Source organism: Felis catus, chromosome B1 (assembly GCF_018350175.1).
Source record: "Felis catus isolate Fca126 chromosome B1, F.catus_Fca126_mat1.0, whole genome shotgun sequence".
In the NCBI taxonomy this organism is placed as follows: Eukaryota; Metazoa; Chordata; class Mammalia; order Carnivora; family Felidae; genus Felis; species Felis catus.
In genome coordinates, this window is record NC_058371.1 from 21074420 (window position 1) to 21099309 (window position 24890).

The 24890-nt window shown below is 40.9% G+C and overlaps 1 long non-coding RNA gene across 1 annotated transcript; it reads left to right on the forward strand.

Annotated features, from left to right (window-relative positions):
• Positions 1 to 56: 56 nt before the first annotated feature.
• On the forward strand, positions 57 to 24871 carry LOC102899793. Its single transcript, XR_890197.3, has 5 exons — positions 57 to 221; positions 622 to 704; positions 4527 to 4696; positions 22418 to 22486; positions 24444 to 24871. It is a non-coding gene; the product is annotated as an uncharacterized LOC102899793 (long non-coding RNA).
• The last annotated feature ends 19 nt before the right edge of the window (positions 24872 to 24890 follow it).

The window sequence follows — 24890 nt, forward strand, 5'->3', positions numbered from 1 at the left end:
GCGCGGGGCAGGGCGGGGCCGCCTCCTCCCTCCCCCGCGCCGGCCGCCCCCCGTCCCGGCCGCGCGGGCCAATCCCCGGGGTAGGCGGCGTCCGGCCGCAGCGCCGCGGGGGCGCTCTGCAGCCCCGAGCGCGGGCACCGCGGCCGTGCGCTCCCTCGGGCTCCGCCCGCTGGGCGCGGGGCGTGCGGCCGGCTCCAGGGGCGTCGGGTCTGGGAAGCAAGGTTTGGCTCCAGGGAAGAGTGAATTCCTGCCTCCCTCGGGGGACCCAACCTCCGGGGCGTTGCCAAAGCTCTAAGGGGAATTCTTCCAAGTGGGGTTTTTGTCCCCCTGTTTACTTGTCCTGCAGAGAAGAATTTGTAAATAAGAGTAATCATAACATGCTAATGATAATGATAAATAGAAGCCCAGACGGGTATGCTTTGTCCAACAGTACTACTTCACTAGTAAAAAGCATGAAAGTTTCTAAAAATGTGCAGCTGCTATTCTGAAAATTCCAGTAATGTGAATAGGCTGTCATGACACTTTGAGGGTGGGCAATAAGAAAATGATACTTGCTTTTTCCAAAAAAGAGCAGAAGTTACACAGTCAAGGTTTCTCATACTGCGCTATTGTTTATTTTAGGAGTCTCTGATAAGATTGAAGTCACAATGTGAAACTGTTGATTTGAACCCAAAAGGGGACAAAACATGGGCCTGAAGTCAGCAGTGAGTATATGTTATTATTTCTGTTTGATAGCAAGATCCACCGTATTTTGTTTGACGTGATGGTAAACATCCTTTTTATTCACCTAATAATACTATTAACTTTGGCGAAGTGCCAGGTTCATATTGATGCATTACACATATTTTTAATGTGATGTTCTAAATCATTCTTAACTTCTTTAAGACGGCAATGTGTTACCAACAGAATCTCATTAAAGATTTGGGACTTCACTCCAAAAAATGCTACATGCACAAAAGCTCAGTGACTATTTCCATTGTTGAGCAACTCAGGAAGCCAGGCAACAGAGCCCATTGAAGAGCTAGAAGGTCCAAAGTGAACCATGGCTGCAAGGATGTTTGTTTTCTGTTCTGTTAAATGTCCTAAGTAAGAGTTTTTATCAATATAAACTTAGTTTTACAGTATAAAACAGATTTCTCAGGCAAATAATCATTAGTGATATAGAAGGAAGTGATACGTGGTGAATTTGACACAAATTTACTCATCCCAGGAGGGTTGGGAGGCATTGCACCAAGGGGTGAAGAAGACTTAAGAGAGTGTGTCTAATTTCTAAGGGCAAGGGATCTGATATAAAATTTTCTGCCCCGTTTTCTTAAACACAATAAATAAGGGTTGCTATTTTAAATTTAAGACATTATTTTCCTACACATTTTTATCTAAACACCCTGAAGGGACAGTCTGTGATGAGGTTGCATGACAATGATTTGAGGTAAACTAATCTACCTGACATTTAAAAACTGCCAATTTAGTCAGAATACCAATCTTTGAGTTTATCTAGTAATCTGACTATCTGATTTTGGTGCTTCCTGAAACACGAACACATTGTGTGCATATGTATGAATAATAAGCTGTTTCATCTCTAAGCAAAAATGAGCAAGTCATTTCTAAGAAGCACAATGTTTGATATAGCTCTCTTGACGCACTAGAGTTCGACTTAGGTATTCCTTTTCCTGTCTGAAGTTATTGATTAACTATTTATCTCACATCTCATTTTTGGTTACTTCTCAACTTTTAAAATGTGTTCAGATGAAGAAAGAATAGAACACTCACAGATCTATTATTTTGAGTCTTTAAGATGGACTATGAGAGACAAGGGAAACAGAAGAGTTAGAAACAAAACATTTGAAATGGGTGAAGCTATTTTGACTTCATCTGCGTTTCCATTTGCACTACTCTGTTCCTGCTACCCAGAATGGAATTTGCGTCTTCTTCCCCCTTGAATACTGTTTTCACCCACCTCCTTCTACCTCGTCCTGTCTGGAGTCCACACTTTTCACTTTCATCCGTCTACCTTCCTCCTTAGGAATGAAACAGAAAATCCAGCTTAGTCATTTTCAGCAGCAGGAGTGATCTAGGTTGTTGTCTTCCAAAGATTTCAGAAACATTTGTGCATATCGGAACAGCTAAGTTTTATGAAATTGCAGGGGATTTCAAGGGACTTTTGTGGCTCAATAAGTTCCACACCCTTTACTCCTACACTCGCCAAATACAACCAAAGTAAATTTCATGTCCGTGAGTGAGAGACTTACTTGCAACTACCAAGACCTGAGTTGATTCTTCTAAGTTCTAATTTGACTCCATTATCTGGAAGCTAGTTGAACTAAGACAAAAAGCTAAGATCCCCATTTTTTTTTTTTTAAATCTTTGGCTACTGGACACTGTTATAATTGAATTGGCTTGAAAGACAAAAAGGATTGGATCTGAGTTTCGGGCCGCTAGTGTTTCCAGGACTTTCCGGGCTAGTGTTGTTCTCCATTCCCCTTTCAAAAACGTGTCAAAACTTAAAGGCAATTTTCCACTGGATACGTTCCATGTTTGCCCATCCCTGAAGATAAGCAATAAAATATTGAAAAAATGGTTGGAAAAAACCCACAGTAAATCCTGAAAAATTATCTTTTAAATTTGTATTTTTCTGCTTGTCTTTTAACTAAGACCAAATAATGGTTTCGCAACGGTTTTTCAGTCCTGTGCTACTCTCCCTACGAATTTCCCTGCATCCTGTCCCTTGGCTTGTTTCTGGGGTTTCTTTACATTGGCCATTAATCAAGAATCACCCAGAGCTCCACCCGCTCTGTGCTGGTCTCTGTTTCCTTCTGCCAGGATTCCTGCTGGGACTGTATCTGCTGGAAAAAGTCAGCTTTCTCAATCCAAACGTCTTCAGTCGGCCTATTGGTCTAAGGATTGAAAACCAGGAGTTTGGAAGAGAGCTCAGCTAATGTAAATCCTCTTTGTTCCTTCAGCCTTGAACAAGATTCTAACTGCTTCAGAGATGGCTTCCTAAGAACGTCCAATGGACTTTTCTCTATTCTTATTCTGTCTCAAATTCTCTCCTGCTTGCTGTCCCTGTTTTGAAATGGTCTCCTCCACCCTCTTGACTTCCGTGATCTCTTCATTTTTTTCCCACCATTCTTATGACTTTTTGTCCTGCTTGCTAATTATGGAACTCTTAAGACTAAATTTTTGAATCATTCTTGTCTCTATCTGCCTTCACAATCGTAAGATGCTAAGTCGCAACCAACTTAATGGCCTTGATCCGAAAAGCTACTTTACTAAGCCTCATCTTTCATCCTTGCTCCAAACTGTGTCTCTGGTGAGATGAATTTCCCAGCGCCTGAAATTATATGGTTGAAAACAAATCCCTCTCTTTCTTACACTCATCTCCCTCTCTGACTTCCATCTTACCATTCTCCTGGTACTCTGGGCTTAATACCTTGAGTTATTTACTTGTTTCTCTCCTTTATTTATTTTTGTTCTGTCATCCACAAAGTTCTGCTACTATTCCTCTGTTTGTTTATTCTTTATAACGGAAACACTCCTTTCTTTTGACTTCTATGAATTTGTATCCTTAATCTCTATCTTCATCATGTTAAGAAATACTATTGTAGTCTTTTTAAAAACTTTTTATTGATGATAAAAACAAACTAAACTCTTCTGTCATGGAAGTCTCCATCAACTGCTTCAATACATTTCCTCAAATTATCATTCAGACCTGTGCTGTCTGATATGGTAGCCATTGGCCACATGTAGCTCTTGAGCACTTGATTTGTGACTAGTCCAAATTGAGATGTGCTGAAGAGTGAACTACGTACTGAATTTCAAAGACTTAGGACAATCAAAATCATGTAAAACTGTCTCATTAAGAGTTTTTTCCCATTGATTACATATTGAAATAATGTTTGGGAGATCCTGGGCTAAGTAATGTATATTATTAGAATTATTTTTACCTGCTTCTTTTGATTTTTTTTTTTTTTGTCAACGTGACCGCTAGAAAATTTTAAATTACAAACGTGGCTCATCTTATGTTTCTATTGGACAGTGCTCTTTTAGATAATCGGCGAGCCAATTCTGGGCTGGACACTGTGAAACAGATCAGAGGCAATTTTTAATAAGGAAAGAAAAGTTCAGACAGCCCACCTTTCACAACCCAGCTGAAGAGATAAGACATTGATACAACCAGAAGGCAGACACCAAATGAGGCAAGAGGATTCCCCTTGTGGGAGCTTAGAGGAGAGAATTGGTCAGAAATACCTTTTCTGAAGAAGCAGAATTTCAAAAGATCCTTTCAGGGTAAATAGTATTTCTTTTCTGCAGCTGTACAAACAAGAGGAAGGCATTCGGAGATAGAGAAGGTAGAAAGCACCGAGTAAGCCTGGGGTAAAATTCATCGACCGATTTGTCTGGAATGAGCACTGTGCCCTGAAAGGGACTCAGGTCCACACAGTCTCCTGTGCCTCGATGCACTCAATCACCTCCAGAATGACTTCTGCCTGCTTTCCATCAACTTCTGTCCTACTGCTTCCTTCCAGACTGTACCATACTCCGGACTTGAAGCTAGAAACTAAAAGTATATGCACATTGCCAGCCAGATCTTTACCCTGCTTCTGACCAAGCTTCTGGAACGTGTGCTTCAAATTGCATGCTCCTGGACAATGGCACAGCATGGTGTTTTCACTGAGGAAACATTCTCCTCAACCAGGTAATCCTTTGAATGGAGAGTCCCACCCATGTAAAGAACAGAGCTCAGTGTTTATTTAAATTGCCACCTACCTAGGTTAACCAACCATTCTGATTTGCCTGGGATTTTTCCAGTTTCAGCACTAAAAGTCCTAGGCCTCAGGAAACCCTCCAGTTCCAGAGAAACTGAGATGGTCGGTCCACCTCACCTACTCTGCCATATTCCAGGCTCCGACTTTGTTTCTCATTTCTAGTCCCTGGCCTCCTGCTAATTTGCTTTCCCTGGCCACACCAGTGCTGACTTGACAACATTTTTTCTTAACCTCAGTTTTGTGATTTCTGTGGGTGAGAGAGAGGGTCACCATTCTTCCTATTAAATTCATTCATCTTCCATTTTAAAAACATGTCACTGCATAGTGTAAGGAGGAAAGGCGTTATATACTCAATCAAATCAGGGGAGATATTTCAGTTCCAAAAAGTGGGAACAGAAGTCCTACATGCAGCAAGACTCATCTCGTCATTGGAACCTAATTATCTATGTCAGTTCCATGTCCTCCTGGGACCACTTCCTGCACCTCTGAAGCCATGCTTCTCATGTAAGTCCTTTTCTTGTTCTCAAGGGCTATCAGCTAAGGGACAGCATCAGAATGAAGTGAAAAACCCCTAGATAAGAAATTCAGAAAAGCAGGTTCAGTTCTAAGTTGTGGCAGCAAAAGGGTTACGTGGTTCAGAAACTTCTAAGTCCAAAGGAATGAAGCCACGATGATGAAAAGGGTAGGCTGTGGGTTTGAACTTTTAAGATACTGAACTGACCACCCATGTCACAGATTCATGAAACTAGCTGTATTAGAAACAGCCACCCCAGGGGCGCCTGGGTGGCGCAGTCGGTTGGGCGTCCGACTTCAGCCAGGTCACGATCTCGTGGTCCGGGAGTTTGAGCCCCGAGTCAGGCTCTGGGCTGATGGCTCAGAGCCTGGAGCCTGTTTCCGATTCTGTGTCTCCCTCTCTCTCTGCCCCTCCCCCGTTCATGCTCTGTCTCTCTCTGTCCCAAAAATAAATAAACGTTGGGAAAAAAAAAAAAAAAAACAGCCACCCCAGGGGCGCCTGGGCAGCTCAGTCAGTTAAGTGTCCAGCTTCGGCTCAGGTCATGATCTCATGGTTTGTGAGTTCGAGTCCTGAGTCGGGCTCTGAGCTGACAGCTCAGAGCCTGGAGCCTACTTCAGATTCTGTGTCGTCTCCTCTCTCTCCCCCTCCCCTGCTCATGCTCTGTGTCTCTCTGTCTCTCAATAATAAATAAATGTTAAAAAAAAATTTAAAAATAAAATAAAATAAACACTAAAAAAAAAATTTAGAATCACCTACCTCAAAGTTCTAGCATCAGTCTGAAAAAATATCTAAATTCCAATTTCTACTTAGCAACAACTTCTTGCACAGGGCTGTGAATTCGAAGTTGCAAAACTTAAGTCTCAGAATATTCATGTGGAAAATGTTACTGTCTAGCACCTTCCAGGGCTTCTTGGTAGCCTTGTCAAAAAATTAAATTCTTTGAGGGGCGCCTGGGTAGCTCAGTCGGCGAAGGGTCCTACTCTTGATTTCAGCTCAGGTCAAGATCTCACAGTTTGTGAGATCCAGCCCCGAGTCTGCCTCCCTGCTGGCACGGAGCCTGCTTGGGATTCTCTCTCCCTCTGCTCTCTCTTTCTCTCTATTTCTCTCCATAAATAAATAAGCCTAAAAAAAAAAATTAATTCTTTGAGATCAAACAATGCAAAGTAAATGAGCCTCTGGTGGTGGAGGGAAGGATGGACAGTCGGCTCCCTGCGAAGCATGACTTTGATGTGTTTGACTGTCTGGCTTAGACTCGCAAGATCCACTCCTTAAAAAGCTCCATGAGTTGGTAATGTGTCCTGAGACCTCAGGGGCTACGTGCCTCAGAGAGGATATTTCAAAAGATCCCACCCGTTTTGCTTTTATATTTGGATTGGCATGAATTGATGCCTCTTGGCTCATTAGTCTTTTTTCCCCCTTTTGTGTCCCAGACAGGGAGGCAAAGTCTGCTTTAACGATGAGCAGTCTGGTCCACCACACTTCTTCATAACAAGTCAATGCTGGCTCACTCAGGGAGGGCCAGAACACCTGGAATTCTCCCTTAATTATACGGGAGAGTCGGAGCTGCTGACTCTCAGTGGCTTGTCCCCTAATCTCAACTATCAAATCAGACCACACTGTGCAGAGCAACCGTGCTTTTTTTTCCAGATGCTTAAGAGGAAACCTGACCTTTTGTGATTATGCATGGAACTGGAGGGAGAATTCCCTCTCTCTCTTTTTTTTTGGTTTATTTTGAGAGAGAGAGAGAGTGTGAGCATGCACGTGAGCAGGAGAGGGGCAGAGAGAGAGAGAGTGAGGGAGAGAGAGAATCCCAAGCACATTCCACACTGTCAGTGCAGAGGCCAATGCAGGGCTTGACCTCATGAACCGTGAGATCATGACCTGAGCCAAAATGAAGAGCCTGATGCTTAACTGACTGAGCCACCCAGGTGCCCCAAGAGAACTCTTATATAACCAGGCTAAGCCTGAGTAGGATTCTGGCCTAATCTGGAAAGCACTCCAGTTCTGCTTAGGTTAATTTTTATCCTTCCCCAAATTTAGTCCTGTGGCAAAAGATCATGAAATAAAAGGATACAATTGAGGGGCGCCTGGATGGCTCAGTTGGTTAAGCGTCCAACTTCGGCTCAGGTTGTGATCTCATGGTTTGTCGGTTCGAGCCCCGCGTCAGGCTCTGTGCTGACAACTCAGAGCCTGGAGCCTGCTTCAGATTCTGTGTCCCCCTCTCTTTCTGCCCCTCCCTGCTTGCACTCTCTCTCTCTCTCTCTCTCTCAAAAAATAAATAAACATTAAAATTTTTTAAAAAAAGGATACAATTGCATACAGAGGTACAGTGAAAAGTACAAATCAATCCTATTGGTTGCTGACTTAACTAAATGTATAATTTTGAACAAAAAGTTCTCAACTGCATTTTTTCAGTTTCTTTTTTCTGAGCAATGGGAATCATAATACTTTAACTCCTTGAAAAGATTGTGAGGAAATACACAGGCACGCAAAAACTGTGAACAAGTTAAGTCACTGAGGTTTTACTCTTGCATCATTTCATACCCCCATCAGTTTAAACTTCAGTTCCAGAAACGATTTAAAATTAAAAACCTACCAGGGCCACCTGGGTGGCTCAGTTGGCTAAGCATCCCGCTTCGGCTCAGGTCATGATCTCAGGGTTCATGGGTTCCAACACCACATCAGGCTCTGTGCTGACAGCTCGGAGCCTGGAGCCTGTTTCGGATTCTGTGTCTCCCCCGCTCTCTGCCCCTCCCCCGCTTATGCTCTGCCTCTCTCTCTCTCTCTCTCTCTCTCTCTCTCTCTCTCTCAAAAAACTAAACATTTCAAAAAATCTACCTCATAATTCTTAGGTTATACATGTAAAGCATGTAATGTAGCATTATCTTTAACATTACATGGAGACAAATAAAATAGGGTTTTAGAAACTGACCTTTTAAACCAAATTAATCTGTCCAAATAAGCCCTTCAGCAATGGTTCCATCTTTGGCAACATTTTCCATTGTCAGCAGCAGTGGCTGCACAGAGTGACCCGTGACTCCATGGACTGGCCAAAAGGACTTCCGCATGATGGTCATGCTTCACCCCCTTCTTCTTTTTTTAAATTGAAATATAACTGACAGACGACATTGTATTAGTTTCATGTGTATGACATAGCGATTCAACATTTGTCTCCACTGCAAAATGCTCACCACGATAAGTCTAGTTACCATCTGCCACCATACAAAGTTACAAAATTCTTTTTCTTGCGAAGGGCAGTCTTGAGATTGACCTTCTCGGCGTCTTTCAAGTTTACAATACAGTATTATTACTGACTCTTTGCACCGTCTGTGTGTTACATCTCCATGACTGATGTATTTTATAAGTGGACATTTGTACCTCTTGATCCCCGCTGCTTCCCCTTCTCCTGGCCCTGTGTAGACTTCTTACTAGTCTTCTCACAATGTGGAGCACCTTAGTGAAAAAGTAGCTAGCAGAAGAAAAATAGGAGAGGAGAAAAAAATCTTGAAATGACAACATTTTAATTTTAAGCTCTCAGGTATATCAGAGCCTCTGCTGGTATGTAATAATTTCTGAAAGGATACAAAGAGATGTCTGTATTTTGTTAATGTGTGCATGTAAGTATGGCCCTCGAAAAAATCTACGGGGCCCCCAGTTCTATGGCAGGAGCTGCCATCTCAGCCTTCCAGGGAGGCCAGGCAGCTAACACCAAAATGTGAATCCAGACAGGCATCGGACCATAATGAGGTTGGGGAGGAAGACAAGGGAACTAATAAAGCATTCCAATACAAAAATTTAAGAACACTGAGCCAGATAGCAAGACACAAATATAGCCTGAATCATACCTCAGGGCTGCAAATTTTCAACGTCTGCTCTAAGGTTTACTTATATAATCAAGAAGACAATTAAAATTGTTTACCACAATTATTTTTTAAACCCCATTCGCTACAGGCTTAGTAGATATTTAGTATTCTGTAATATTATAATACGGTTTTCAATTGAAGGTACTGTTTTAGTTGTTGATTTTTAGATGAATACAAGGTTTAGTATAAATTTCTTTCAGAAAGTTACATAACATTTCCCATGAGAAACTCCACTTGTTCATGTGGGAAACTTACAACAGAGTTTTTTAGCAGTAAGATTGTGCATGATCATCAGAATAGCAAAGTGATCTTTTTTAACTGAGTGCATATTCTAATCCGCCTCTATGAATTATGTGAATAAAATCTTTGAAGTATTGTTGAGGAGGTCATCTTGGCTAAATTGAACTTGACAGAGCCCCTTTATCTAGTTCCAATGTGATTATACTTTGAGGCACATATAGAATCATAGAGAATACTGGTTTAAAATATGATTCAGTGAGTACATTCCGGCATTAGATAAAGCACCTCAGGACAATGAAAAGAGCACTGAATAAAAGGAAATTTGACAATAATTTAACATTAACTTTGCGGGGCGGGGGTGTTCAACTTGACAGACTGTTTCACATCATTTTACATTTAAGTAGTTTGGCAGTAATATCTAAAAGAGGAAGCATTCCTGTTACAACTACATGTTGTATAGTTGTAAACCCACCCAACGTGTTATATGTTGTAGACTCACAAGGCGCCATTCACGTGGACAGCAATGTAAAAGCCATCCTTCTATTTGGAGTACAATTTTCTCAGCCATAGACGCCTCATTGATGGATGGTTCAGGAGTTAAGTAAGCTCTTCTGCATAGGTACAGCAGAACAGAAATCTGTCCATTTAAGTACCCAAATTTAAAGTGCCCATGTGTGCGTGTATGTACATATAAATATATCTTTAATGGAGTTTTTAAATTAGTGTGAAATTCCCTGGAACCTTAAAGAGACTATGCAGAAGGAATTGTCTTATACCTTTGGGTCAGGCTTAGGAGCATATCAATAATTAGAGTACTGTTTTATCATATATATTATCCCACTGGTTATTGAAGTGTGCATGGTTGACGACATCTTCAACAGTGTTTTAAAGAATGTTGTTGACATGTCTTTAGAGAAAAGACAATTTTCCAGGATCCTACCTTGGAATTTCTCAGAAACAAACACTTGAGACAAGGATTTGACTGCAAGAAATTTATTTGGGAAGAATAAGGGAATGGGGAATTAAGACAGGAAGGAAAGGGAACAAATAAAAGGTGTGATATCAAGAGGAGTGCACCACAGGTGGAGGGGCCCCTCAGTGGCTCCATTGATTAAGTGTCTGACTCTTGATTTCAGCTGTAGGTGATGATCTCAAGGTTCGTGGGACAGAGCCTCAAATCAGGCTCTGCACTGACAGCTCTGCTTGAGAGTCTCTCTCTCTCTCTCTCTCTCTCTCTCTCTCTCTCTCTCTCTGCCTGTCCCCTGGCTTATGTGCATGCACTCTCTCCCTCTCCCTCAAAATTAATAAATAATTTAAAAAAATTACATCACATAGAGGGACACAGCACTATTGGAGAGCCCACAGACTCCAGTTGAGAAACTGTCGTGCTGAACTGGCAGAGTTTTGTATCCATTTTAAGAATGTACGAACTCGTACTGGCCAATGTGGGAATTTGGGTTACAGAATAGAACGTGAATGACGTAAACCTTGACAATACAAAAATATAATGAATCCAACCTAGTATGTGGGGCTGGAAACATGCAAATGTCTAACTGTAAGTACTGAGGTCATCATCTTTCAAAACATCCCAAAGTTATCTGTAGGTACCTAAAGGAATTCTGTATTAATAAATAAGTAATAATAGGGGGCGCCTGGGTGGCGCGGTCGGTTAAGCGTCCGACTTCAGCCAGGTCACGATCTCGCCGTCCGTGAGTTCGAGCCCCGCGTCGGGCTCTGGGCTGATGGCTCAGAGCCTGGAGCCTGTTTCCAATTCTGTGTCTCCCTCTCTCTCTGCCCCTCGCCCGTTCATGCTCTGTCTCTCTCTGTCCCAAAAATAAATAAACGTTGAAAAAATAAATAAATAAATAAATAAATAAATAAATAAATAAATAAGTAATAATAAATGGGTAATAAATAAGGTATCTAAAGGTAGCGATAAGATCATAATAATATTGTGATATTGAATATTCCAACTTCTTAAATATTTTTATTTTTTCTTGATTTTGGAGACATTTTTAAGAAACATATTTTTAATAAAGAAAGACTGATCTCAGATTTATCAGTTCTATCAATTTTTCATTATGAACTTTTTCTTTGGTTGAATTACAGTTATACTGAATACCGTTAATTAAAAAATAACGTGGGGGTGCCTGGGTAGCTTAGTTGGTTAAGCGTCTGACTCTTGATTTTGGCTCAGGTTGTGATCTCAAGGTGGTGAGATCAAGCCCTGGGTTGGGCTTCCCGGCTGGGCATGGAGCCTGCTTGAGATTCCTCTCCCTCTCCCTCAACCCCTCCCATGTGTGAGTGTGCGCATTCTCTCTCAAAAAATAAGCAAATAAAAACATTACTGACTTAAAAAAATTACATGTACACAATGATCCTAGTGTTTTTTTGTTTACTTGTTTTGATTTTTTTCCTCTTTCCCTTCCTTTTTTCTTTCAGCAGAGAGAGATGGCTGGAAGTTACTTACTTTTGACTATTTAATTTTGGCTATTTTATTTCTGGGTGATAGGAATTTGGGGATTTTAATTTTCTTTAGATTTTACTTGAATTTTTATAATTAACACATTTTTACATGATAAAATCAGGAAAAGTATTGGGGAAAATAATGTAATTAAGCTTAATTGCCATTATTTGTCTTTAATTATGTCATAGCTTCTGTACTGATCTAAGATCAAGACATATTTTTAATCCAATCCTGATTTTTTAAAAAAAAATTTTAACTTTTATTTATTTTTGAGAGACAGAGAGAGGCAGAGCATGATCGAGGGAGGAGCAGAGAGAGAGGGAGACACAGAATCCGAAGCAGGCTCCAGGCTCTGAGCTGTCGGCACAGAGCCCTACGCAGGGCTCAAACCCACGAACTGTGAGATCATGACCTGAGCTGAAGCTGGACGCTTAACCGACTGAGCCACCCAGGTGCCCCAATCGTGATTATTGAACCAACCTAATTTCTAGAGGCCAAGTGGTCCAGGCACAGTTTTATATTCATTTTTTAATAGTTCCTTTTTAGCTTTTGGGTTTTAATTAACCGAGATGAATCTCTTCAGCCCAAAGAAATGGAAAAGACTTCTTATTCTTTAGCTAGTTCTGGTTGAAATCTGTCACTCCTCTGTGGCTGAACTCATTGTTTCAGCCCCTGAAATCTATTGATATGATTAGAGCTTATCAAATTAACAAACCAGAGCCAACGTGACCCTGTGACAGAGTGATCCTCCAGAAGCCGCAAGAAACAGAGTGGTTAACCCCCCTTGTAGTTCTTGAAATGGAACTGGACAAAAATCAAAACCATATAAAGGAAAAAGGCAGTTTTAGGGTAAATATGAGCTCAAATGTCAGACATTAAAGTTCTATATCCCATGAAATGTAATATCCTAAATTACATTCCTTGCTAATAAATAGGCAGCAAAAAGCAAGAATCTAGAACGTCCACACAACTAAAATACCATTTTACTCGAAATATAATACCTGCCTCAGCTACAACTGCAAGTTCCCCCCAGTTCAGGTGAGGTTAAATTCAGAATTCACACATCATGAGCGTACAAGGACTCATGTCTATTAAAAACAGCCATATGCCTGGAATTCTGCTGCCGCTGTGGCAGGGTAACAGATAGTAAGTGGGATTTTTCTTGTTGTCTCAGAATTGCTGTTAAAGCCAAGCCCGCGGCAAACGGGCTGAGTATCCTACATTCTAAGTTCAGAGACACCAGCAGTTGAGGCCTGGGTGAGAGATGTGGGCTTTGGCAGGATGTGACATTCATGGAAACGAGTGATTCCCAACCTTCTCTAGAGCCAAGGATGGGGATGACCCAGGAAAATCATTTCTAAAGATGGGAAGGAGAGATTAGCATGGAAGCTCGCTATTTAACATATATTGGGTCAACAAACTGGGTGACCTGATTGGCTGCTGGCGTAAGAGAATAAAGAGGTAATGTTGGTGTGGGGCTGAGACGCTCAGGGAGCTAAAATCCCACCAGAAACCATACTGAGTTCTTGGTTTAAGAAGGGACAGAGCTTGACCTTCATGTGCCCACTGACCAGAGAACAGCGTTGCAGGGTAGATTGTTGGCATTGCCAGGACCGTGGCAGTGTTGGGGACAAGGAGGTGGACACATTAGAGCAACTTGATACGAGGTTACCAGGTGGCTGGAAGTTATGACCAGCTCTTGAAAGGGGCTACCAATGACTAAGGAAGTTTCTCCAAAGTGATCTGTCTTCAACTATTCCCACCAAGACAGTGAACTAGAGTGGCAGTTGAGATGGTCTACAGAAAGGGACCATATCCCTACAGATTATAGTAATTAAATGTCTGTCTGTCTCTGATTCTCCAAAGTCAGGAGTCCATCTCGTGCCTCCCTCTGTTCCTTAGACTGGCTCCTCTGTTGGGGTGAAGAGAGGTGGCTAGCTTTGAAATAGATAGGAGATTAAAGTTTTGAAATGAACTGGATGGGACTTTTGGCTGAGATGCTCAAAATTGTTGGTCATTATGGAAGTGCAAATTAAAACCAGAATGAGATACCAATACATTCCTATCGGAATGACTAAAATGAAAAATATTGACAATTTCACATATTGGAGGACTTGGAGGCACTGGAACTCTCCACCCTTTTGATAGGATTATACAAATATGTTGGAAAACAATTTGGCAGTTTTTAAAAAATACATTGAGCAAATACCTATAATATGACCCAGCCTTTCCTCAATTAGGTATTTATCTAAAATTTTAAAAGCAAAGGTACAATGAAAAATTAATAAAATAAAATAAAATAAAATAAAATAAAATAAAATAAAATTAAATTAAATTAAATTAAACTGAATTTAAAAAGGGGCGCCTGGGTGGCTCATTCAACTGAGCGTCTGACTCTTGATTTCAGCACAGGTCATGATTCCAGTGTCGTGGGGTCAGCTTTGAATTGGGCTCTGTGCTGAGGGTGAAGCCTGCTTAAGATGCTCTTAAGGGGTAGGAGTGAGAGTTTCCGAGGGGCAAGAGGGAACTTTGCAGAGTGATGGTTGTATTCACTACCTTGACCTTGGGGACAGTCTCACAGATGCTTATATGTGTCAGAACGTGTTGAATTATACCCCTGAAACATGTGCAACCCATTCTATGCCAATAACACCTCAATAAAGCAGAAAAAAATAAAGAACTGTATGTAGCTATAGGAGCTAAAATGAGACTTATCTAATAATCAAAGGTATTGGAAAGTTATGGAATTGGCCTGAGAGAGAATTGAGTCCCTCCTCAGACAGAAATGGTTAACAACCACAGTTGTTAACAAACTGTAGGTTAACAAACACAGTTGGGGGGACTGCTATTCTTTATAGTCTAGTGAGCTCAAATTTTGCAATACACAATGGTTACAAAGCTAGCCATTCATTTGCAGTCACCAAATGCTACAGCCAACCCAAAAGCCCCACTACCCTATGGTATCTTGATAACCCTACGTTAGTTCTGCTAGTGCATTTTCAAGGTCTCTTGGCCAATGTGTCATGTGCTCAGGCTCAGGAATTAATCTCATTTATTTTCCCTCAGGGTTCTGAGACACTCAAGAAATAGACACCAATAGAAATTGGGGTCAAAATATTGTCTTTGACTCATTATAACTGAATTGGTGAATTAACTTGGACCTAAGGTTCTACACCTCCACTTTTGATTTGAATTTATTTTACCAGAACCTGGACAGCTTAATTTCCTCCTCATTTTTTTCAGTACTGCTCCCCACCACCAAGGCTGAGACAACTGTAGTAGATTCACATAAAGAAACAGGTGCAGAGAAAGAGAGAAAGATTCTGTCTGTTCAGGTACTATAATGGCACTGGGATGAGCTACTTGAGAAAATGTTTGGAATTATAGAATGAGTTAAATGTCATTATAAGCATCAAGCTGGCTGCTGTCCCCTGTAAATAAATAAGTGGATTGGCATTCAGATGCCATGTTTTTTGTTTTGTTTTGTTTTTTTAATTTGCTTCACACATCGCCTAACATCAGCACTAATCTCAGTACATGTTTTTTTAGCTGATATCTAGTTTATTAAATATCCTGTAATTGAAATCTATCTCCTTTGCGGTGCCTGAATGGCTCAGTTAGTTAAGAACCCAACTCTTGACTTCGGCTCAGGTCATGATCCCACAGTTAGTGAATTTGAGCCTCGCATCGGGCTCTGTGCTGACAGTATGGAGCCTGCTTGGAATTCTCTCTGCCCCCACCTCTCTCTGCCCCTCCTCTGCTCTCTCTCTCTCTCTCTCTCTCTCTCTCAAAATAAACATTTAAAAAATAAAATGAAATCTGTCTTCCCCCATAACAAAGTTGTCTAATACATTTCTTTCACATATATTTCAAGAACTTCACCATAATTATTGAAGTATAAAGCAAAATATGACAGATAGGAAGACATGCACAAGATTTGCTCTTTCATTAAAACACACTGATGCAAAAGTGTTGTGTCCCTGGCCCATTTAATTTAGGGAGATTCAACCTTATTACAGACAGAAAGTGAGAGAGAGGGGAACAATTCAATTAGCAATTCCACCAAGTATGACTCTGTGGTTTAAAGGTACATATATTTTGTATACTATGGTCTCTAAATGCAATCTGTCCAACTCATGCAGTGCCAACCAAAAAGGAGTAATCTGTCCCAGTGTTGGAGGAAAAACTGGTCTTGTAATGAGTAAGAGATTATTTGTCTCTCGTGTGGTGACCGATGACATCCCAACATCACCATCGCAAGAGATTTTCAAGGGGAATGCTATTGCTTTGTCTTTTGTGCTACTTATTAACCCGAACCCCTAGATAAGACAGTGTCTTTGTAATATTTGCCATTCACCAGTGGTATTTAGTAAAGAGATTTGGGGAGGAGATAATTCTATTTTCTCTCAGCATAATATTTGCCTTCAACTTCGTAGCTGGTTTGCCAAGCTTTATTGACTCATATGTGAGGCTTACCTATTTTTTGTCTCTTCTACAAAGTACAATTTCGAATATCTTTGTATTTTGTTCTCTTCTCCATCTTTAGCAACAAAACTAATCAATTTTATACTAGAAGGTATTATTTTGTACTCGTTCTGGAAATAGGTTCACCAGAGGGGTCATTGAACTTTTTGTTTTAAGGATATGAGAACTTCCATGGATTTTTGCCATTCTGACAAAGTTTCATAACAAACAGTGACCTGGGGACTATGGGTGGCAGGGTTGAACAGTGTAATAAGAAAGTTTTCAGATATCCCCAGGATCCTTCTCCTTTTTTTTTTTTTTTGTAAGATTCTTCTTATTTACGTCTCTACAAAATCATCTTTCAGATTCATTTGTCCGAACTCATGCAATGAATATTCTATATTCATGCTGATGTGTTGTGTTCTCTATTTGCAGCTATGACTTTACTTGGAATTAGATGTTTAAAATATTATTTATTTATTTTTGAATGTTTATTTATTTTTGAGAGAGAGAGAGAGAGATTAAGAGAGAGCATAAGCAAGGGAGGGGCAGAGAGACAGGGAGACACAGAATCCGAAGCAGGCTGCAGGCTCTGAGCCATCAGCACAGAGCCTGATGCAGGGCTTGAACCCCTGAACCATGAGATCATGACCTAAGTTGGATGCTTAACCGACTGAGCCACCCAGGTGCCCCCAAATATTTATTTTTAATAATTACTCTTGGGCTGTCAATCTATTTTTGATTGATTAGACTAATAACAACATAACTTTAGATTAACTAACGTAAAGAATTTATACCTTTACACTTGTACTTCTCCTCACACTTGAGGTTATTTTTGTCACAATTTGCATGCTTTTTTTATTGTGTAACTACTAACAGAATATTGTAGTACCATTGTTTTTCTACATTCTTTTTTTTCTTTTTAGTTTTAAACTAGAGTTGTAAGTGAATTATGTACACTGTTACCTTATTGCAGAATCTAACTATGATTATCCATTTACCATTACCAGTGAGATTTACACTACCTTACTGTGTTTTTATTATGTTAATTAGCATTATTTTACTTCCACTCAAAGAACTCCCTTTAGCATTTCTTGTAAGGCAGTTCTGGTGGTAATGAACTACCTCAGCTTTTGTTTGCTCGGGAAAGTCGGTATCCCTCCTTCATTTCTGAAGGACAGCTTTTCTGGGTATCGGATTTGGTTGATTGTTATTTTCCTTCAATATTTTGAATATAATGTTCCATTTTATCCTGGCCTGAAAAGTTTCTGTTGAGAAATCTGCCAGTTGTCTTATGGAGTTCCTTTGCATATAACTTCTCTCTTTTATCTGCTGCTCTTACAATTCTTTCTTTGTCTTTGACTTTTGACAATTTAAGTATAATGTGTCTCAGTGTAGCTCCATCTGGGTTCAACCTATTTGAAATCCTCTGGGCCTCACGGATCTGGATGTATACTTCTCCCCCCAGGTTTTGGAAGCTGTCAACCATTATTGCTTTAAATACACTTCCCACCCCCTTCTCTTCTGGAATTCCCGTAATATGAATACTGTTTCTTTTCATTGTGTCCTATAATCCCCACAGGCCTTCTTCATTCTTCATTATTTTTTCTTTTTGCTCCTCTGACTGGATTACCCTTGCGTCCTCAACTCCAAGTTGCTGGTTCTTTCTTCTGCATGATTGAGTCTACTTTTGAAATGCTGTACTGAATTCTTCAGTTATTTCCCAACACCAGGAATTCTGTTTTTCTTTCTTTCTTTTTTTATGGTTGCTATTTCCTTGTCAAACTTCTTTTGTTCATACTTTGTTTTCTTAATTTTGTTTAGTTATCTGTCCGTGTTTTCTTGTAGTTCACAAAACTTCTTTGAGAGCATTATTCTGAATTCTTTGTCTGATAGTTCATAAATTCCCACTTTTTAGGGTCAGTAATTGGAACTTCATTATTTCATTTGGTGGGTACATATTTATCTGATTCGTGTGTGTGTGTGTGTGTGTGTGTGTGTGTGTGTGTGTGTGTGTTCCTTAATTCCTTCCATTGATATCTACACATTTGGGTAATGGGACTCCTCTTCCATACTTCACAGGTTTGCTTTAACAGAGACCGTTCTTCACCAGTCCGCTTAGTTTGGATTTCTGGGTGTGTCTACTGGTAATGTCCTTGGTCAGATAGAACTACTATTGTGGTCTGTTTTTGTGTAAGGCAATTGTTTGAGCTCTGAGGACAGGAATGAGTGGGGGTGGGGGGGATGCCACTGGCTAAGAATACTTGCCTAGGACTGCTAGCTTGATTCCTTACCCAAGTGAGCTGAAAGATGGGCTCCATGGTTGGTTGGATTCTCTGGTTAGGCTTATTAGATGGTTCAGGACTAGATGAGACTATACATTAGCTTCCTTGCCTGGGCAGGGCAACAGGACAGGACTCAGGGCCTGTACAACTCATTGTTTGGGGACCTGAATCAGACCAGAGCATGCACTGAATTCCCTGGTCATGTGAGGCCACTGGTTTTGCTCTGCAGATGGGGGAAGCCATGCAATATACTCTCCATTCAAATGTTGCTGCACACAGGGCTGTTGAATTGGCTACACAGCTGCCCCTGTGCTCTGGTTATTTTCCCTTGTGGGAGAAGCTAAAGGCTATCTTCAGTAATTTGAGTGTCTATGGATTAGATTTCCTGCCCATACACAGTGGGGAGGCAGCTCTAAACCTAGTAAAGCTCTTTGTTGTCTTTTCTCAAGCCAACCTGAACCCCAAGTTCCCTGGCCAAACAAGGTCACTGACTTTGCTCTGTAAACTATCAGCTCTGCCTGCTTTTCTCGAGCCTTGAACGCTGCTGAGCTGCACAGCTTCTAAGAGTTGTCACCAACCCTTCTGGTCAGAAAGGGCCAAAAGACACTCTCCACAGTGGGTGGGGCTGTGACTTCACTTCTTGCCTGGGCATGGGAAAACCTGGCTGTAAGGACAGCAGAATTCCTTGTTTGAAAATTTGAACTAGGTAGATATGCGCTTTGCCAAGTTCCCTGGTCAGATTGAACCTCTGACTCAGTTGTGCAGAGGAACAAAGCTGCTGGTTGGGATCATTACCTGAGCACTGCAGGTATGAACTCCATCTGCCAAGATCCTTGTGCTGGTTGTTACAGACCCTCCCTCCTTCTTCTTCACAGTCAGATTTTCAGTGGTTGAAATCCCAGGTTTCTCTGCAATCCCCATGGTGTGAGATCAGAGTAGGGACTCCCACAAAGTGACCCACAATACTGGAGAGGGCTGGTGGTAGCCCTTGGGTGTTCTTTTCCTACTGTGGAAACCAGAGGCTCAGGAGAGACCTTTCCATGAGACTGGCCTGGGGAAAGGACAATGCTGGCACATTTAGCTGCTTCTCTTTATAATGCAGTCTGTCTTGGTCTCTGGGGTCCAGGAGATGTTTGGCCTCACCCCTATGTTCTAGGATTCAGTGGTGATCCATTCCTGAATAATTGTTGGTTGTTCTTGTGAGGGAGAGCAAAGTCGGGAATGACCTGTGTTGTCCTTGGTGTCTTCACTACCAAGACTGATTATAAAAAGAAATCCAATCATCAAAGAAAAGCCCCCCCCACACACATTTTTCTCTGGTGTCTACTCTCCAGTGAACTTCCCTGATAATAGAAAAGTGAAATGTGTAACATTTTCAATACTCTAACAAGTATGTGCCTATGGGAGCAGGGGAGTGGATATCACCAAGCTTGGATTAGGTAACTTCTTAAGATTATTCTTTATGCTTTGGTTCACTACTACCTCCAAGAAAATGAGGCAAGTTGCAACCCAAGGTGTCGTAGGGTAGTGGAGAACCTGGATTTGTATTCTTGCTGTTTGGTGTTCTTCCTGTCCATTGGTAAAGCACGCTGTTGTCATAGAACCTTTGAAAGCTAGAGCTATGGGGAGCGGGGGCAGCGGGAGGGGCTCTGGCTTAACCCTGTGCAGCTATCTCATTTGTCACAAAAGAAAATAGAAACATGGATAATTTAAATTTCCTTTCCCAAGGCTATAAGCCTAGTTAGTAGAGGAAGGTAGAGGGGGAAAACCCCCAAAGTGGATGTTATGGTTTTTCTGCTATCTTGTTGCTTCTCAAAGTATTGTTTTACTTCTCAAAGCAAGTTCCATGACATTGCCTCTATGTAAGGTAGGGAGTTTCTCTGGAATTTCTCCAGTCCACTGGATATCTTGACTCCAGGGAAGAATGTAAATGGCAGGGGAGATGCACCACCAACGCATCACCGCTCTTGTAATGAAGGTGGTAGGTGTCCTGTGGGTCAAGGTTGAAGCAGTTGGCAGGAGAGTGGTTCCTGCCTCCAACATGCTTCAGCACTAGACAAATATGGGATTTCAATACTTAGGACAACTTGTCCTTTAACCTTGTGATTTCAAACAGAGATGTGAGTGGAAATGTAGGTGGAGAGACAGTGAGACAATGACTAGGCATTTGTCAAAACCATTTGTCAACTAGTTGAAATGTGCCACAAGCCCGTACAAATACAAAAAGCAAAGTACCTGGGGTAAGTAATTATAAAAATACTAATTTTCGAACATTGCTTTATCCATCTCTAATGTATTGCTTGATTTTTCTCATCAAGAATTAAAGCTACATCTTTTTTAATGGCCAGGAGAGGTTAGGGTAGGTCTCTACAGTTAGGTGAGGTTAAAAAGAGAACATTATACAAAAGGCAAAGCTTTAAACACAACTTAGGGAAAAATAGAGTGAGGCTAAATCATTTTATTGTCCCGTCTGGCAGCCCTGTGATTAGTGATAGCAAGGGGTGTGTGGAGGGGGTGTGTGGAGGGGGTGTGTGGAGGGGTGTAGCTGGGGAGCTGCAATCACTGCTTTCTATCTGGTGTTGACGTAGGTGTCAAAAACCAGCTGACAAGCTTGATGTTGGGCAATTCTTGTGATAACTTAGTTCAAGCTTCTGGTCTTAGGCAAACACAGTGAAAAACAGACTGTAAATGTCCACCCACTGGAAGTTCCAGACACTAATCGGATTTTGCTGCATGTATGGTATACATTTCATCTCAGCTGATGGTCAGGCTGGGGCGGTGCAAGGCAACATGTGCCTTCTTATTCAGAGACCCGCCAGTGACAAAGTCCCTGCTTTGTACCACGCACTGTAGGGTTTTTTTTTTTTAATTTTTTTTTAACGTTTATTTATTTTTGAGACAAGAGAGAGACAGAGCATGAACAGGGGAGGGGCAGAGAGAGAGGGAAACACAGAATCTGAAACAGGCTCCAGGCTCTGAGCCATCAGCACAGAGCCCGACGCGGGGCTCGAACTCACGGACCATGAGATCATGACCTGAGCCGAAGTCGGACGCTTAACCGACCGAGCCACCCAGGCGCCCCCCATGCACTGTAGTTTAATGTGATTATGAAAACACAGGTTGGGCTAACATGAAACAATGATTTTAGGGAAATATATCACAGTGGTAACCTGATTTTGTGAGCGTAAAAGGGAATATTATGACACCTCTGCAGGGGTTTGAATATAAAAATGATGCCTAATCTGCTGTGACCGTAGAGTTCGCTATAAAAAAATCATTTCAAGAAAATGCCTTTACATTTCTCTGGAAAAAAGTAGACCTTTCTAAAAATGGCAGAGAATACATCCATAGACAATTTCTTTTCCTTTGGGGTGCACATAAACTTTTGCTTAATAAAAAAATAAAAGATAATCCCGTGTGATTCTGAAGTGTAATTGATAATATGTCTGGCACTTAAAAAAGTAAACTTTGTAATAAAGGAAGAAGGAGTTACTGGGGTTTTGAGTTTCTTTGTCAATAATCATGAAGTCTTATAATGCTTAGAAAATTCTTTAAGGCAATTGCATTGGTCACTATATGGTTCATAGAGAAATATGGGGCTTAAAAAAAAAAAAAAACACCGTACAAGCAGATAAAACTTACAGAGTCTACTTTCCAAGAGCTTTCAGTTGAAAATAATAATCAAATCAACATGTAGGGAAAAAAAATTCAAATATGAAACATTACAGCAAAATACAGATAATATAGCAAGATCCACATTCCTGAACCTCCTTCTTTCAAACACGATAGTTGACTTTATATAAATAATTTTTTTCCAGGGCACCTGGGTGGCTCCGTTGGTGACGTGTCCAGCTCTTGGTTCGGCTTAGGTCATGATCTCACAGTTGGTGAGTTCGAGCCCCGCATTAGGCTCTGTGCTGACAGCACAGAGCCTGCTTGGGATTATCATTCTTCCTCTCTCTCTGCCCCTCCACTGCTCTCTGTCAAAATAAATAAGTAAACTTACACAATTTTTAAAGAATAAATAAATAATTTTTCCCCTCATATCGGCTCATTAACTCCTAAAGGAAAGAAATACATTTAACTTCACATCCACTTAAATTAGTAAATTTGAACACAGGACTTTTTTTTTTCCTTTTTAGTTTCATGTTTTTAATAGAAATCCATAAGCAATACAATGGTGATCCATAAAGCCTAAAATTAAAAAAAAAAAAGAGCTATTCTCAGATGAGACATTAAAATAAGGAAAAGTAAAATTCAACCGTGTGCCAAGTTTTGACTAGAATCCATTAAAGGATACAAATGAAAAGGATTTCACTGAGTCTGCTTGAGGAAAACATTGTACCATGCTTTTCCCAGAGCATATGTTTTGACAACCACTGTTCTACTTGATTTTTAGGCTTATATGTATTTCAAAGCAAATGAAATCCGTATGTTTCTGATACACTGACACTCAACTCATCAAAATGTGCTTGTGTGAGCTTCTTGAAGTCTGAACAGCTTCTAAACCATGCTTATCCTTGTGAAATAAAACTCAAAGGCAAAATTGGATTGCATTTAACTGTATAATTATTTTTAAACCATCTCAGGAATTTTGCTGAACTCATGTGGCTTAATACACATTATTATGCTATCTTTTGGAAATAGGCAAGCGGTATAAAATGGTTAGCCAAATAAAGCCTCACTATCCCTTCTGCCCACTGCCTTTTTGCTTGCATTATTTTGAAAGGGAAACAGAAAGAATTTGGCCTGCAAAGAGAAATCTGTTCTCTCCTCAAGCAATGTAAAATATTCTATTGCTTTCCTCTCTAATTCTTCATGTAAGCAATAATGCTTGTCAGCTGAGGAGTCAGGTAATTCTCATTTCTAGTTCTTCACTGGACTTCCGTTCAGGGAATTTTGGTTAGAATCTGATTATGGTTTATAATAACTTAAAGTGTTAGTGCCACGAAGCCGGAAACCAGTGACTGTGTTCTTCAGCCTTGGTTCCTACATCCACACAAAAGACTATTAGTTGAAGGAATGAGTATGTCTGGTTTTGTCAAGGTGACTGGCATCCTGCTTTTGGTTCTTTGGTCTTGGATAGAGTACAAGTGGCCCTATATTTATTTATAGTAGGCACGCTTCAGAGATAATGTAAAGACACAACAGTAACTCTGATCCTGGGTTTTGCTGAAGATTTAAAACACTTCAACTACTCAGATCATTACATCATCAAAAATTCCCCAGGCAGCCTTTCAAAGCTGAAGTGATATGACCAAAATGAGATTAAGGAGAGTTACAAAAAAAAAAGGAAAAAAATCCATAGGATATCTTCACTCTGGCGTCAGTGACATTCCATGCTACCCCAAGAGAGAAGTTTTTCTCCCAAGACAGTGCTTGTAGGGCTGGGGGTTTCTCTGCCACGTCTTCACCCACCTGGGGGTGCCTGGGGTTCGGCCCTAGTTTGGTCCTTTTCCTCCATTAAACTTATTCCACAGATGGCCCCACCATTATCTTCCAGTGCCGTCTAAAGGCAATTTTGTCATTAAATTCTCTCCTCTCAGTAGGGCTTAAGGTGCCTGCGAGACGTAGACAAAAACAAAGTATTTACGGTCAGACAGATCTGGATTTCCAAAGAAACTGTAACCGTGGGGAAATAGTTCAACATCTTTGAACTTAAATTTGTTTATTTCAAATGCAATTATAATAGCCAGCTTGAGGACTCTAATGAAAATTATATAAGAAAATATGCACAGTGCCTAGCACATAATTGACTTTCAAAATATTAGGTTTTTTTCCCTGTCTATTCCAACACTCAAAAGAGCATCACAACCACCTATACCTGCATATTTATGATTTCAGGGCATTCTTGTCAGGTACCAACTACGAGCTGGGCAGTCTGTCGGGTCACTTGAACCCTGGAGTGCAGGTAAGGGATGTGACCGTGTTCTCTTGGGGTTTCCAACTGAGTGAGAGAGAAACATTAAAACCTCATACAAATGAATGTGTATTTACAAATTACACCACACTGTGAAGGAACAGTAGATACCTGTAAGCACTGTTACCAGACATATCTCCTGGTCAGCTGGCTTGTTTCCAGGAAAATATCAGGATTCATAACACCCAATGCATTTTCATGGTCCTAGCTGCAGCCACATGCGATGCTTTCAAGTCCTATTAGATTTTTATGAAGTAGGGAGGGGTAAATACTTGTGTTTATGGGGCACCTGGGTGTCTCAGTCGGTTGAGCGTCCGACTTCGGCTCAGGTCATGATCTTGCAGTTTGTGAGTTCGGGCCCCGTGTCAGGC